This window comes from Leucoraja erinacea, chromosome 2, assembly GCF_028641065.1.
Source record: "Leucoraja erinacea ecotype New England chromosome 2, Leri_hhj_1, whole genome shotgun sequence".
Classification (NCBI taxonomy): Eukaryota; Metazoa; Chordata; class Chondrichthyes; order Rajiformes; family Rajidae; genus Leucoraja; species Leucoraja erinaceus.
In genome coordinates this window covers 37,213,411-37,229,772 of record NC_073378.1, presented here as the reverse complement: position 1 = coordinate 37,229,772, position 16,362 = coordinate 37,213,411, and positions in this window count along the sequence as shown.

The following is a 16,362-nucleotide window of genomic DNA, read 5'->3' as shown; positions in this document are numbered from 1 at the left end:
CAGGATGCCCTCGCACTGATGTGCAGCACCACGTATGAGCTAAACAACCTACGGCGGGACAACATCAGGCCTGCCCTCAACCCAACATATGCCGGCCTCTGTAAAGCTCCAGCGCCCGAACGACAGGCGCTGCTATTTGGTGCGGATCTGGCCAAAAGGCTCAAGGAGTTGGAAGAGGCGGCAAAACCAGTAGGCCTCATGAGGGCAGGGCCAGGACCGAGCAGGGTGAAGACACCCAGTTGGCCGCACGCCTCGGCAGCCACCAGCAGATACCGAGCTGGTGAAAGCCTGGTGACCGCCTCCCACTACCCCCAGTGCTCTTTTTTAGAGCGGGGCCCAGGGCGGAGCCGTGGGAAGATGCGCCGCCCCACCGCAGCACCAACACGGACAACCTTGGGCCAGACCCACCGGAAACGACCCCACAAGTGAACATGGAGGTAGGTGGGTCTGGTTCCTGTCAACATACACAGACAAAGGGTGTAGTATTAACAGGGGGACGTTTGAGGTTCTTCAAGCATGTTTGGTGCTCCCTTACTAACAATCAGTTTATACTCAACAGTATTAGTGGATACAAAATTGAGTTCAAACCAGGCGTAGAACCGCCAGTTCAGCACATGCCCCAAAGGGTGTTCCTTCCCTCGGCAGTTGAGAAGGTAGAAGGACAAGCTGAACTTGATCGGCTCGTGGCTAAAGGCATCATAGAAATGACCACACACGAGCCGCAAGAATTTGTATCAAATATTTTTCTCAAAACCAAAAAAGATGGTGGATGTCGCATTATTATTGATCTGACATCACTCAATCAGTCTGTTGAGTATCAACATTTCAAAATGGAGACATTTGTCACTGCCAGACAACTGATCTCCAAGGGATACTACATGGCAAGCATAGATATCAAAGATGCTTACTATTTGGTACCCATTCATAAAGATTACTTTAAATATCTGAAATTTATCTGGAGGGGCCAGCTATGGCAGTACCGAGCTTTGCCCAATGGTTTAACGACAGCTCCCAGACTATTTACGAAAATTCTTAAAGTGGCCATGAAGAAATTGAGAGAACTAAAACATTTAGTAGTGGCCTATCTGGACGATGTTCTCATATTAGGAAGAACACGGGAACAAGCTGTCGCAGGAGTGTTAGCCACTAAACAACTCCTTGAAACTTTGGGTTTTTATCCTTCACCCAGATAAATCAATATTGGAGCCTACTACTAACATGGATTACTTAGGCTTCACTATTGACACGATTCACATGACTGTCACTCTGCCCAGAAACAAAACAGTTTCACTCATTGAAGCTTGTAGCCATTTAATTGCTACACCGCAACCTAGAATACGGCATGTAGCCAGAGTTATTGGCTCTATAGTAGCAGCATTTCCGGCTGCCCAACATGGGCCCTTGCATTATCAAAATCTACAAAGAGCAAGGACTCATGCATTACGCCTTCATAGGGGGCATTATGATCGCAAAATGGATTTACCCGCTGAAGCCAAATCAGAACTTCAGTGGTGGGTTGACAATATTTGGCACAGTCACAGTCCTATCGCCGTAACCAATCCTAACATAACCATTGCAACGGATGCCAGTGCTTTAGGCTGGGGAGCTACTAACTCCATAGACAGCACAGGTGGCAGATGGACTAACTCAGAGGCATCGCTACTACAATCACTGGGCATTAACTTTTTGGAAATGCTCGCCGCCTTTTATGGGCTAAAAGCATATGCATCTGGTATGCGGCACGTGCATGTTAGAATTATGATCGACAACACTACGGCAGTATCTTATATCCAGCACATGGGTGGCATTAAATCAGTATCATGCGACAAATTAACTGCTATAATCTGGCAATGGTGTGTCGAGAGACATATTTGGCTATCAGCTGCCTATTTACCAGGCAAGCTAAATTTAGTGGCGGACACCAGGTCACGAAAATTCAACGACAACATCGAATGGATGTTGGACCCAAAATTATTTGCTAAAATTATCAAGCAATATGGTACGCCAGATATAGATTTGTTTGCGTCTAGGTTAAATCACCAACTACCCATGTATGTGGCTTGGGAACCAGACCCAGAGGCAGCAGCGGTAGATGCCTTCACGCTGGACTGGGGAAATTTCTTTTTCTATGCTTTCCCTCCCTTCTGCCTCATCAGTCGGGTACTCCAGAAAATTCAGGCAGACTCAGCCTCTGGCATTCTGGTCGTGCCCGACTGGCCTACCCAACCATGGTTCCCAATGTTCCACGACATGGTGGTAGAGACACCAATGGTCCTTCAACACCACCCCCAATTATTGACTCACCCGGTAACTGGCATTAGCCATCCATGCCACCAAAAATTGAAACTCCTGGTTTCCAGATTTTGAACAGGCCTTACAACAGATTGGGGTTATCAGACAGAACAATCACCACCATGTCGGCATCCCTGCGAGTTTCCACCAAGAAACAGTACCTGACCTTCATCAGGAAATGGGAACAGTACTGTCTGGACGCAGGGACATCCAACAAGACGGCTTCGATCTCGGATGTGCTGGAGTTCCTGGCCCACCTGCACCATGATCTCAAGATGAGCTACAGTGCCATCAATACGGCTCGGAGCGCACTGTCCGCATACATCATGCCGATAGAACAGCATAGTGTGGGATCCCACCCTCTAGTCATCAGACTCCTTAAGGGGATCTTTAATACCAAACCCCCTACACCTAGATACACTCACATGTGGGATGTGAGTGTAGTTCTGACACACCTTCGAGGTTGGCCTCCGGTGGGATCCCTGAGCCTGGAACAGGCCACTTACAAAACCCTCATGCTCATGGCGCTTGTCTCAGCTCAAAGGGTTCAGTCGCTCCATCAGCTAAATCTGAACTACATGGTGACCACCCCAGATACCATTACTTTCACCATGCCGGGGTTGGTAAAACAAAGTAGACCAGGTACATCAAACTCCCCGTTGATCTTCCGGGCTTACCCTCCAGAACCTAGGCTGTGTGTGGTGACCCACCTTCATCATTATCTAGACACAACCCAAACGCTAAGAGGGAGAGAGAAAGCCTTATGGGTTAGCCACAGAAAGCCTTTTGGACGGGGTAACCAGCCAAACAAACATTATCCAGATGGTTGAAACAGGTCCTCAGCATGGCAGGGATTAACACAAATGTTTTTAAATCCCATTCAACCAGGGCAGCGTCCACCTCAGCGGCGGATAGGATGCAGGTTCCCCTCGACCACATCCTCAGAGCAGCGGGATGGTCAAGGGAATCGACATTCCAACGATTTTACAAGAAACCGCTGATGGAACAGGACGTCTTTGCGGATACCGTTTTAAAAACCGCAAAGTTATGATTTAAAGCCCATGGGAGCTATTTTGTTTTTTGTTATAGTTAATAAATATTTATTTTATAACTAAACAAACTTGTTGGTCTCTAGCTACCACTTCCTCCCTCGATGATCTTTCGGCAGTGAGTGATATAACTGTTACACGGTTTGAAATCACAGACCTTTGAAGTCTTCACGTAGTCACTCACGTGACTCCGAAGTAAAATAGTAAGATTAAACGAGTACTTACCAGTACGAAGTTTGATCTGTATTTTATGAGGAGTTACGATGAGGGATTACGTGCCCTCCGCTCCCACCCTCATTATATAGATCAAATTCGGACTAATGTCTCGTTGGTCTTCACTATCTTTACTTCAACTAGTGTCTATCTGTGATTCCACACCGCTGCTTGGAAGTATGCCGCGCCTGCGCGCTGGGTGGGTTCTTCACGTAATCCCTCATCGTAACTCCTCATAAAATACAGATCAAACTTCGTACTGGTAAGTACTCGTTTAATCTTACTATTCTTCCTCACTTATTTAATGAGCTTCCCCTCAAGGCCATTTAGAATGAGATGAGGAAAAACCTTTTCACCCAGAGAGTTGTGAATCTGTGGAATTCTCTGCCACAGAAGGATGCTCATTGGATGCTTTCAAGAGAGAGTTGGATATAGCTCTTAGGGCTAACAGAATCAAGGGATATGGGGAAAAAGCAGGAATGGGATACTGATTTTGGATGATCAGCCATGATTATATTGAATGGCGGTGCTGGCTCGAGGGGCCAATGGCCTACTCCTGCACCTATTTTCTATGTTTCTATGTTTGATATATCAGGTAGATGCACAATCCTTGCCCAGAGTTGGGGAATCGAGGACTAGAGGGTGTAGGTTGAAGGTGAAGGGGAAAAAAATTAATTGGAATACTAGGGGTAACTATTTCAGACAAAGGGTAGTGGTGTGTATGGAACCAGCTGCTAGAGGAGGCAGTTGGGACTGGGGCTATCCAAATATTTAAGAAACAGTTAAATAGGTACATGGATAGGACAGGTTTGGAGGGATTTAGACTAAGCGCAGGCAGGTTGGACTAGTGTAGCTGGGACCTGTGTGGGCAAATTGGGCCGAAGGGCCTGCTTTCACGCTATTGTGACCCAATGACCCTAAGCACGTTAAAGCAGGGGTAATGTGAAGACAGTGAGCAGAATGGCTTCATTTGCCTTCAATTTCGATGCTAAAATAGCACAATGATCATTAGTTTATTTCTATGTTTCTGTCTTAGATCCAAGGCTGCATCACTTCCTCCAATCCCAGCCTCCAAGAAGAATAAAGAAAATGTGAGTAATTTCATCCCTTGTGTTGTGTCACAATTACTGTGCCAGTGGAGTGCAGTATTATCTATTGTGTCATAGTTTAATGAAAGAAAATGGCGATTGTGATGTTACTATTGAATTCAAGGGTAGTTGAGAGGAGTTTCTCATCTTCATACCTACTACTGGCTTTTAATTTCTGTGAATGTGTGGGATTGGAACGATTAAGGAGATATGAACCGCGGCCAATCTGCCATTTTCCAGCCATGGTGAATCGGACTATCCTTGATCGGACTTTGCTGGCTTTACCTTTATACCTTTTCAGATTCAGATTCAATTTTAATTGTCATTGTCAGTGTACAGTACAGAGACAGCGAAATGCATTAAAATGCATTACCTTGCACTAAACGTTATACCTTTATCACGTACCTATACACTGTAAATGGATCGATTGTAATCATGTATTGTCTTTCTGCTGACTGGTTTGCACACAACTAAAAGCTTTTTACTGCACCCCGGTACACGTGACAATAAACTAAACTAAAAGTGACAAAAGAAGGAGACTGCTGTGTGGAACTTGTCTGGAGGATTGGTGACTTGGCTGTCAGCCTCTTGTTCCCCAGGTAATAAAATGGATTGCAAGGGATAAGGAAAACCAGCAAAACCAGAATGAGAAATGTTACCAAATTTAATTTCTGACTGAAGGCAGGCTGGTTATTTTTCTACACGGGATGAATGATGCTGAGCAGGCAGAAAAGGTGTGTAATGAAGTTACAGCCTGCGCTCATTTTGGTGTGAGGCTGTGAATTCTTGATTACAACCATTCCCAAAGTCTTCAATAACCCTAATTATAGTCATGGATTCATACAGCGTGGAAACAGGCCCAACTTACCCACACCGACCAACATGTCCCATCCACAGAAAGACACAACATTGTGTTTTGTGTCTATCTTCGGTTTAAACCAGTATTTGCAGTTCCTTCATACACTTGTTCCATCCACACTTGTCCCACCTGCCTGTATTTGGCCCATAATCCCTCTAAACCTGTTCTATCCATGTACCTGTCTAAATGTTTCTTATTCGCTGCCTCACCTACCTCTTCCGGCAGCTTGCTCCATGCACCCACCACCCTTTGTGGGGAAATAGTTACCCCTCAGGTTCTTATTAAATCTTTTCCCCCTCACCTTAAGCCTGGTTCTCGATTCCTCGACTTTAGGCAAGAGACACTACCCGATTCATTCCTTGCATGATTTTGTACACCTCTGTATGATCACTGCTCATCCTATTGCACTCCAAGGAATAGAGTCCCAGCCCGCTCAACCTCTCCCTATAGTTCAGGCCCTCGAGTCCTGGCAAGGGAAGTAAAGTGGAACAGTGGTAGAGCTGCTACCTTACAGTGCTAGAGACCTGGGTTCACTCCTGACTACGGGTGGCGTCTGAATGGAGTTTGTACGTTCTCGCCGTGCCTGCGTGGGTTTTCTCTGAGATCTTCAGATTCCTCCCACACTTCAAAGACGTGCAGGTTTGTAGGCTAATTGGCTTGGTATAAATGTAAATTGGCCCTAGTGTGTGTAGGATAGTGTTAATTTGCGGGGGTCTCTAGTTTGTGCGGACTCGGTGGGCCGAAGGCCTGTTTCCATGCTGTATCTGTGAACTAAACTAAATTATACGTAACGGAACATCCTCATAAATCTTCTCCACATCCTTTCCTGCTAATTAGCGGAACACCTTTTGTGTTTTGGATGCTTTCAAGCTGCAGAATCCACCCTGATTAGATACTGGACTTCTAGCACAGTCTGAAAATTCTTAGAATAGGGAATGAGAAGCCATGCCCGATGGTGGCAGCATGTGGTGTGATATTTCTCATTTTACATAACTGGTTTCCGTGTTACTAAAGAGCAGGTGGTTTGCCTCCAGAAACTGTATGACTTCTCAAACTTCAAGTAACTCTTGCCTTCCCTCTATCTCTCTCTCTCTCCATATCTCCCCCCTTCCCAGTTCTCCGGCCAGGCTGACTATCCTTGTTTACATTTTACCTCTGCTTTGTTGTTACCTTCTCCTAGCTAACAATGATCTATTGTACAATTTCCTTAATCCCCACCCCCTTTGTCTCGTTTTCACACCTTACACTTCCTTATCTCTCGTCTCCCCTGACTCAGTCTAAAGAAGGGTCTCGGCCCGATAAGTCATCCATTCCTTCTCTCTGGAGATGCTGCCTGTCCCGCTGAGTTACTCCAGTTTTTTGTGTCTACCTGCAGTCCCTTCCTACACTGTGCGACTCTGTTGCCCTCTAGTGTCCGTTCTTTGTCATCCATGCATGGAAATGTTTAGCTGGCAACCTCCTCACTGAGGCTCATTCGCCCAGACTTTGTGCTGATCTGTACTGACTTGCATGGATTTTTTGACGATCCTGCGACCACACAGGATCTGTGCAAATGCTGGCAGCGTCTGTGGCAGAAACACACTGAAACGCTGAGAGTCGTCTGAACGATGACAAATATTTTTATTCTCAATAGAAAAATGAATACCTTCTTCGACGTTCATAAATACGACACCATTAAGTTAGAAAGAGTGCAGAGAAGATTTACGAGGATTTTTGCCAGGACCTGAGGGCCTGAGCTATAGGGAGAAGTTGGGAAGGCTAGGACTTTAATCCGTGTAGCGCAGGAGGATGAGGGGTGATCTTATGGAGATGTGTAAGATGATGAAAGGAATAGACAGGGTTAAGATTTAATAGGGACCTGAGTGGCAACTCTTTGAAACTCTTTGAAGGTGGTGGAACGAGCTGCCAACAGATATATTTGAGGCAGGGACTATAACAACATTTGAAAGACATTTGGACAGGTAGATGGATAGGAAAGTGATGATACGATGATAGATGACAGGAAGGTGATGATACGAGATGAAACCAATAAATAAAGACAACTGGAACCGTCAAAGCCACTCATAATATCACAACGGCCTGGATAGAGTGGTTGTGGGGAGGATGTTTCCACTAGTGGGAGAGTCTAGGAGCAGAGGTCATTGCCTTAGAATTAAAGGATGTTTCTTTAGGAAGATGAGGAAGAATTTATTTGGTTAGAGGGTGGTGAATCTGTGGAATTCATTGCCACTGAAGGCTGTGGAGACTAGGTCAATGGATATTTTTAAGGCAGAGATAGATAGATTCTTACATTGGTACGGGTGTCAGAGGTCATGGGGAGAAGGCAGGAAAATGGGGTTAGGAAGGAAAGATAGATCTACCATGATTGAATGGCAGAGTAGACTTGGTGGGCCGAATGGCCTAATTCCGCTCCTATCACATGAACTTATGAACCTAATGGTGGAGACTTGGTGTCCATTGCAACACAATCACAGGAGCAACCTCAATGGCATGTAAGGAGTTGGATTCCTCAAACATTACCTTGTTTCTGGGCACCATGATGGCGCAGCGGTAGAGATACTGCCTAACAGTGCCAGAGACCCGGGTTCGGTCCCAGCTACGGGTGCTGTCTGTACGGAGTTTGTACGTTTTCCCCGTGACCACATCAGTTTCCCGCGGTTCCTCCCACACTCCAAAGACGTACAGGTTTGTAGGTTAATTGGCTTTGGTTAGAAACATTCTAAATTGTCCCTAGTGTGTAGAAGAGGGCTGGTGACAATAGTCAATAGGTGCAGGAGGAGGCCAATGCGGCCCTTCGAGCCAGCACCGTCATTCACAGTGATCATGGCTGATCATCCACGATCAGTACCCCATTCCTGCCTTCTCCCCATATCCCCTGACTCCGCTATCTTTAAGAGCTCTATCTAACTCTCTCTTGAAAGCATCCAGAGAATTGACTTCCACTGCCTTCTGAGGCAGAGAATTCCACAGATTCACAACCCTCTGTGTGAAAAGGTTTTTCTTCATATCCGTTCTAAATGGCTTATCCCTTATTCTTAAAATGTAGCCCCTGGTTCTGGACTTCCCCAACATCGGGAACATGTTTCCTGCCTCTTGCATGTCCAAACCCTTAATAATCTTATTTGTTTCAATAAGATCCCCTCTTATCATTCTAAATTTCAGAGTATACGAGCCCAGCCGCTCCATTCTATCAACATATGACAGTCCCGCCATCCCGGGAATTAAACTTGTGCACCTAGGCTGCACTCCCCCTATAGCAAGAATGTCCTTCCTCAAATTTGGAGACCAAAACTGCACACAATACTCCAGGTGTGCACAACTGCACCTCTTTTCTCCTATACTCAGCTCCTCTTGTTATGAGGGCCAACATGCCATTCGCTTTCTTCACTGCCTGCTGTACGTGCATGCTTACTTTCACGGGGATCGCTGGTCGGCGTGGACGTGGTGGGCCGAAGGGCCAGCTTCCACGCTGTATTTCTAAACTAAACTAAGTTAAAGGCACATTTTAGTAGTAATCGTCTAGTACGGAATGGGTTAATCAGGGCATTGCACCAATTCTGATGCTGTCTTGATTAATGTGCAAGTTTTCTCGTTGAATATTTTTGGGGTTCCCTCATTAATCAGTCTCAGTGTTCATTGTCATTCCTCACCATTCTTAGTCAGGGCTTCATTTTATTAATGCAGGACATGATAATATGACCCTTAACCCCCATAATGTTTTATCATGAGTAATCAGCGGTTAATTAATGTTTCGCGGATGTGTGAAAGGATATAGTTTGTAAGATAATAGCTGACGAAGCGAACAAATAAAGGAAGGGAACCTGCAGTTAGAAGATACGAGGACTGGGGCCGGGAAAACAATATGTGGATATACTTGCAATAAAATGAGGAAATAATGTACATTTAATTGACAATCTTTCACATCCTCGGGTGGACCCGAAGTGCTTTTGTCCTGTGGAAATTTTAATGTGCAGTTCACAACCAGTTTTAGAGATATTTTAAGAACAAATGGATACCATAACACCAGGGAAAACATAGTTTTAACGGGGACATGAATTTTCTGCCACAGACAGCTGTGGAGGCCAAGTCAATGGATATTTTTCAGGCGGAGGTTGACAGATTCTTTATTAGTACGGTTGTCGGGTTACGGGGAGAAGACAGGAGAATGGGGTTGAGAGGGTAAGATAGATCAGCTATGATTGAGTGGCAGAGTAGACTCAATGGGCTGAATGGCCTAATTTGTTCCTGGAACTTATGATAGACACAACAAAGCTGGAGTAACTCAGTGAGACAGGCAGCATCTCTTGAGAGAAGCAATTGGTGACGTTTCGGGTCAAGACCCTTCTTTGACCCTACTTGACCCGAAACGTCGCCCATTCCCTTCTCTCCAGAGATGCTGCCTGTCCCGCTGAGTTATTCCAGCATTTTGTGTCAATCTTCAGTTTAAACCAGCATCTACGCATTAGGAACACGAACTTCCTCTGTGCAACTAAAAATGCCGACAGTGCTTTCATTTAATTGCCCAACCAAAAATCACTCTGTCTAGGAGGAACTTCAACCCTCAATCTAGACACCCATCCTGTTGTACTGCAGGCTTTAAGAATCAGGCTTGGAAGGTGAATCGAAATCAAAGCTGTATTGAATTGATGTTCGGTATAGTCGGATGTCTGGTATTGTAAATCAGTAAAGTGATCAAAACTGTCAAGGTATAGTCACAATATTAAAAATGCACTTTTTCTGAAGAGTTGATTATTACTTCAGTTAGTAAACATTATCTTTCCAAGTGTAAAGCATGATACTCCTGCATTTTTTCATCAAATTGATTACAGATGTTCCTCCACTTATCATGCTTCGACTTACGATATTTTGACTTTACGATAGTGCAAAAGAGATACACATTCAGCCACGCGAGCCCGAGTGTAAACCACCAATCTACAGCAGGGGTTGGCAACCTTGTTCTGCATAGAGGCCAGGATTGTATTGTATTGTATTCAAATTTATTGTCATTGTCTCAATTTGAGACAACGAAATGAATTTCCCTTACAGGCAGTATCATAAAATCATAAAAAAGAATAAATAAATAATAAATAAATAATAAAACATGTTAAAAATAAAATTGAAATTAAATTACAAAAAAAGCACAAACACAGAAAGTCCACAACACAACATAACATAAATGGCACCCAGGTGAGGATGGCACCATAGTCCAGCCAGCCTCCCCTCCGTGTTCATCCGTGGTCGGGGCCTCCGAGCACCCGCAGTCGCCGCCCCGGATGGCCCGATGTTCAGGCCCTCACGCCGGGCCGGTGGAACGCCGACGCCGAACCCCGACGGTGAGCATCCTCCTCCTCAGCGGCCCGGACCTCCTGATCAGCCGCCTCCCGCTGCCGGAGTCTGCAGCTCCTGAGTCCGCAGGTCGAGCCGGGCAGAGTCGCAGGACCCCGCGCTGTCCATCAGCGCCGCCCGCGTTGGGAGCTCAGCAAACCGCAGCTCCATGATGTTGGTGCAGCAGGTCCAGCACTCCGGGCTCCAGACGGCGACCCCCGGTAAGGCATCGCCAGCCCCGCGATGTTCCAGCGCTGTCCCGCCGCTGCTGGAGCTCCGGTCGATCCCGCGCCAATCCAGGTAGGTAGGCCGCTGTGGGGGGAGGGGGGGGGCGAGGACGCGACTCGAATAATAGTCGCGTCCTCACCAGGAAGCGGCTGAAGGACGGTATCCCCCGCACCGTGCCCTCTTCCCCCACATAAATGTGAGCGGATGGTGGCCACATCTATCACATAGATCCCGCCCCCATCCCGCCCCGTATGGCAGGCATCAAATCACGTGTTCACATAGATCCCGCCCCTTTGAGGACACCACCCGGAGCACTGGCCCCTAGTTACGGGCGCTCACGAACATGACGTACCTACAGACAATGGCCTTGACTCTGTCCTGAAGGCGGTGGCTCAAATACTCACACTCACTCATTTGGAAAGTGGTGAAATCATTGGACAAAGTCAGCATGGATTTACGAAAGGTAAATCATGTCTGACGAATCTTATAGATTTTTTGGAGGATGTAACTAGTAGCGTGGATAGGGGAGAACCAGTGGATGTGGTGTATCTGGACTTCCAGAAGGCTTTCGACAAGGTCCCACATAAGAGATTAGTATACAAACTTAAAGCACACGGCATTCGGGGTTCAGTATTGATGTGGCTAGAGAACTGTCTGGCAAACAGGAAGCAAAGAGTAGGAGTAAACGGGTCCTTTTCACAATGGCAGGCAGTGACTAGTGGGGTACCGCAAGGCTCAGTGCTGGGACCCCAGCTATTTACAATATATATTAATGATCTGGATGAGGGAATTGAAGGCAATATCTCCAAGTTTGTGGATGACACTAAGCTGGGGGGCAGTGTTAGCTGTGAGGAGGATGCTAGGAGACTGCAAGGTGACTTGGATAAGCTGGGTGAGTGGGCAAATGTTTGGCAGATGCAGTATAATGTGGATAAATGTGAGGTTATCCATTTTGGTGGCAAAAACAGGAAAGCAGACTATTATCTAAATGGTGGCCGACTAGGAAAAGGGGAGATGCAGCGAGACCTGGGTGTCATGGTACACCAGTCATTAAAAGTAGGCATGCAGGTGCAGCAGGCAGTGAAGAAAGCGAATGGTATGTTAGCTTTCATAGCAAAAGGATTTGAGTATAGGAGCAGAGAGGTTCTACTGCAGTTGTACAGGGTCTTGGTGAGACCACACCTGGAGTATTGCGTACAGTTTTGGTATCCAAATCTGAGGAAGGACATTATTGCCATAGAGGGAGTGCAGAGAAGGTTCACCAGACTGATTCCTGGGATGTCAGGACTGTCTTATGAAGAAAGACTGGATAGACTTGGTTTATACTCTCTAGAATTTAGGAGATTGAGAGGGGATCTTATAGAAACTTACAAAATTCTTAAGGGGTTGGACAGGCTAGATGCAGGAAGATTGCTCCCGATGTTGGGGAAGTCCAGGACAAGGGGTCACAGCTTAACGATCAGGGGGAAATCCTTTAAAATTGAGATGAGAAGAACTTTTTTCATACAGAGAGTGGTGAATCTCTGGAACTCTCTGCCGCAGAGGGTAGTCGAGGCCAGTTCATTGGCTATATTTAAGAGGGAGGTAGATGTGGCCCTTGTGGCTAAAGGGATTAGAGGGTATGGAGAGAAGGCAGGTACGGGATACTGAGTTGGATGATCAGCCATGATCATATTGAATGGCGGTGCAGGCTCCAAGGGCCGAATGGCCTACTCCTGCACCTAATTCTATGTTTGTATGTTTCTATCCCCGGCCTATTGACAACCCCGATCCCGACAGTGAAGCCCAGACACAGAAGGTTCATGGCCGTGCTGGCGGTTTTGCACAGCATGCGGTACAGCCAGAGCTTGGTGTTCGGAGGCCAGCGCTGGCCTCCTAACGTCACCGCGCCTGGGCGCCGAGGCCTCGGGCCAGGGAGGTACCGTAGATGATGGAAGTCTGCGGCCCGGATGAGTTCCGGTTACGGGCCGCATTTGGCCTGGGGGCCGTAGGTTCCCGACCCCTACTCTAAGGTGTGCTGCATTGCCAGTGTTTTTTTGGATACAGTGCATTATGTTTCGTGTTTTTGTATCCCATCATGTCTACAAAACGCCCATCTGAGAGATTGTTTGGTAGGTTAGGCGCATTAAATGCATTTTCAACTTGAGATATATTCTATTTACGATGCGTTTATTGGAACGTAACCCCATCATAAGTTGAGGAGCACCTGTACCAGGTGATTCAAGAGAGAACTCCAGATACCGTGGTTGACCTTGGTTGTTGTCTGCGTTGAGCTGCAATTTCCTTGCACATCTACAGTAAGTTAATTGACAATAGACAATAGACAATTGGTGCAGGAGTAGGCCATTCGGCCCTTCGAGCCAGCAATCGCCATTCAATGTGATCATGGCTGATCATCCCCAATCAGTACCCCTGTTCCTGCCTTCTCCCCATATCCGACTAATTGACTACATAATTGACTACTGTCATTTGCCCATTGTGTGGCTGGGTGGCAAGAAATACAGAGGGGCGGGGGAATTGTTGGGCATGAGACAGAGGCATCAGGTCATCAGGAAAGATGTATATAAAATTATGAGAGGCATAGTCGGATAGACAATCAGAACGTTTTTCCCAGGGTGGAAATGTCCAACATTAGAGGGATAGCTACGGGGTGTTAGTTGGAATATATAATGGAAATGTGCGGGGCACATTTTTTACACAGGTGGTGGGGGGGGCCTGGAATGCATTGCCAGGGATGATGGTGGAGGCAGATAGGGTAGTAGTGTTTAAGAAGCTTTTCGTAGGCACATAGATTTGCAGGGAAAGGAGGGATATGGATCACTTGCAGGCAGATAAGAGCAGTTCAGCTTGACATCGTGTTTAGTTTAGTTTAGTTTAGAGATACAGCGCGAGACGGGCTCTTCGGCCCACTGAGTCCGTACCGACCAGCGATCCCCGCACATTAACACTATCCTACGCACTAGGGACAATTTACACTTCTACCAAGCCAATTTACCGACATATGTCTTTGGAGTGTGGGAGGAAACCGAAGATCTCTGAGAAAATCCCATGTGGCCATGGGGAGAACTTACAAACACCGTACAGACAGCACCCGTAGTTGGGATCGAACCTGGGTCTCCGCCACTGCAAGGGGTGTAAGGCAGCAACTCTACCACTGCACCACCACCCCGTGTCGCACCGCACAGTGTTCAACAGAAATATTGTGGGCTGAAGGGCCCGTTACTGTTCTATGTTCTATGTGGGGAATGAAAGTGATGGGTTCTGTCCTGAGAGGTAACATCGACCTCATGGGCTGAATGGCCTCCTTCATAAGTAAAAGATTAATGATGCATATGCTGTCTCAAAAATTAAGAAAACTTGCTATTGCAATTGATAGCTCCCACAATTCAAAAGTCTGATCCAAATATTTTGTGAGTAATGTTGGGGGAACAAACAAATTCCTTAACATGGAGTTATAGGGGGATGAGGCACAGAAACGGCTCCTTGGGCACTACTCATTGAGGTTGACTGTTGGCCAACCAGGCTTATCCCACTTACCTGTGCCTGGACCATGTGCCTGGTCCATATCCCTCCAAACTGTATCTCTCCAAATCTGTAAAAGGCTTTTTGCACATTGGCCTGCATAATTCAGAGTATTGAGTATGGATGTTGGGAGGTCATGTTGCAGTTATATAAGGCGTCGGTGAGGCCGCATTAAGAGTATTGTGATCAGTTCAGGGCACCATGTTATAGGGAAGATGTTTTAAAGTTGGAAAGGGTACAGAGAAGATTTACCAGGAAGTTGCCAGGACTCGAGGATCTGAGCTATAGGGAGAGGTAGAGTAGGCTGGGACTCTATTCCTTGGATTCCAGGAGGATGAGGAGTGATTTTGTAGAGGTGTATAAAATCATGAGAGGAATAGAACTGGTAGATGCACAGATTCTCTTGCCCAGAGTAGGTGAATCGAGGACCAGAGGACATAGGTTTAAGGTGAAGGGGGAAAGATTTAATAGGAATCTGAGGGGCAACCTTTTCACACAGAGGGTGTTGGGTGTATGGGACAAGCTGCCAGAGAAGGTAGTTGAAGCAGGGACTATCTCAATGTTTAAGAAAAAAATAGACAGGTACATGGATAGGACAGGCTTGGAGGTTTATGGACCAAATGCAGGCAGGTGGGACAAGTTTAGATCAGGCAGTGAAGAAAGCGAATGGCGTGTTGGCCTTCATAACAAGAGGAGTTGAGTATAGGAGCAAGGAGGTCCTTCTACAGTTGTACAGGGCCCTTGTAAGACCACACCTGGAGTATTTGGTCCTCTAATTTGAGGAATGACATTCTTGCTATTGAGGGAGTGCAGCGTAGATTTACTTGGTTAATTCCCGGAATGGCGGGACTGTCATATGCTGAGAGAATGGAGCGGCTGGGCTTGTATACGCTGGAGTTTAGAAGAATGAGAGGGGATCTTATTGAAACATATAAATTATTAAGTGTTTGGACCGCTAGAGGCAGGAAACATGTTCCCGATGTTGGGTGAGTTCAGAACCAGGGGCTACAGTTTAAGAATAAGGGGTAAGCCATTTAGAACGGAGACGTGGAAACACTTTTGCACGCAGAGAGTTGTGAGTCTGGAATTCTCTGCCTCAGATAGCCGTCGAGGCCGGTTCTCTGGATACTTTCAAGAGAGAGCTAGATAAGGCTCTTAAAGATAGCGGAGTCAGGGGATATGGGGAGAAGGCAGGAACACGGGGTATTGATAAGGGGTGATCAGCTATGATCTTGAATGGCGGTGCTGGCTTGAAGGGCCGAATGGCCTACTCCTGCACCTATTATCTCTTGTCTATGTCTGTAGATGGGACCTGTTGGTATGTGTGGGCAATTTGGGCCAAAGGGCCTGTTTCCACATTGTATGACTCTATATGACTATGTAAGGAAGTATTTCATCTTTCATTCCAAATGTATGGCTTCTATGCGAGGAACAGGTGTAGGATGTACTTCTGTCAAATATATAAACATAGAAACATAGCAACATAGAAATTAGGTGCAGGAGTAGGCCATTCGGCCCTTCGAGCCTGCACCGCCATTCAATATGATCATGGCTGATCATCCAACTCAGTATCCTGTACCTGCCTTCTCTCCATACCCCTTGATCCCCTTAGCCACAAGGGCCACATCTAACTCCCTCTTAAATATAGCCAATGAACTGGCCTCAACTACCCTCTGTGGCAGAGAGTTCCAGAGAAATATGTATTTTCAGTTCAGCTTGAAGAATTAAATCACACCTTTCTGTATCTTGCACTTCTTTTTTTTAACTTATATGGTCAGTAAGTTTT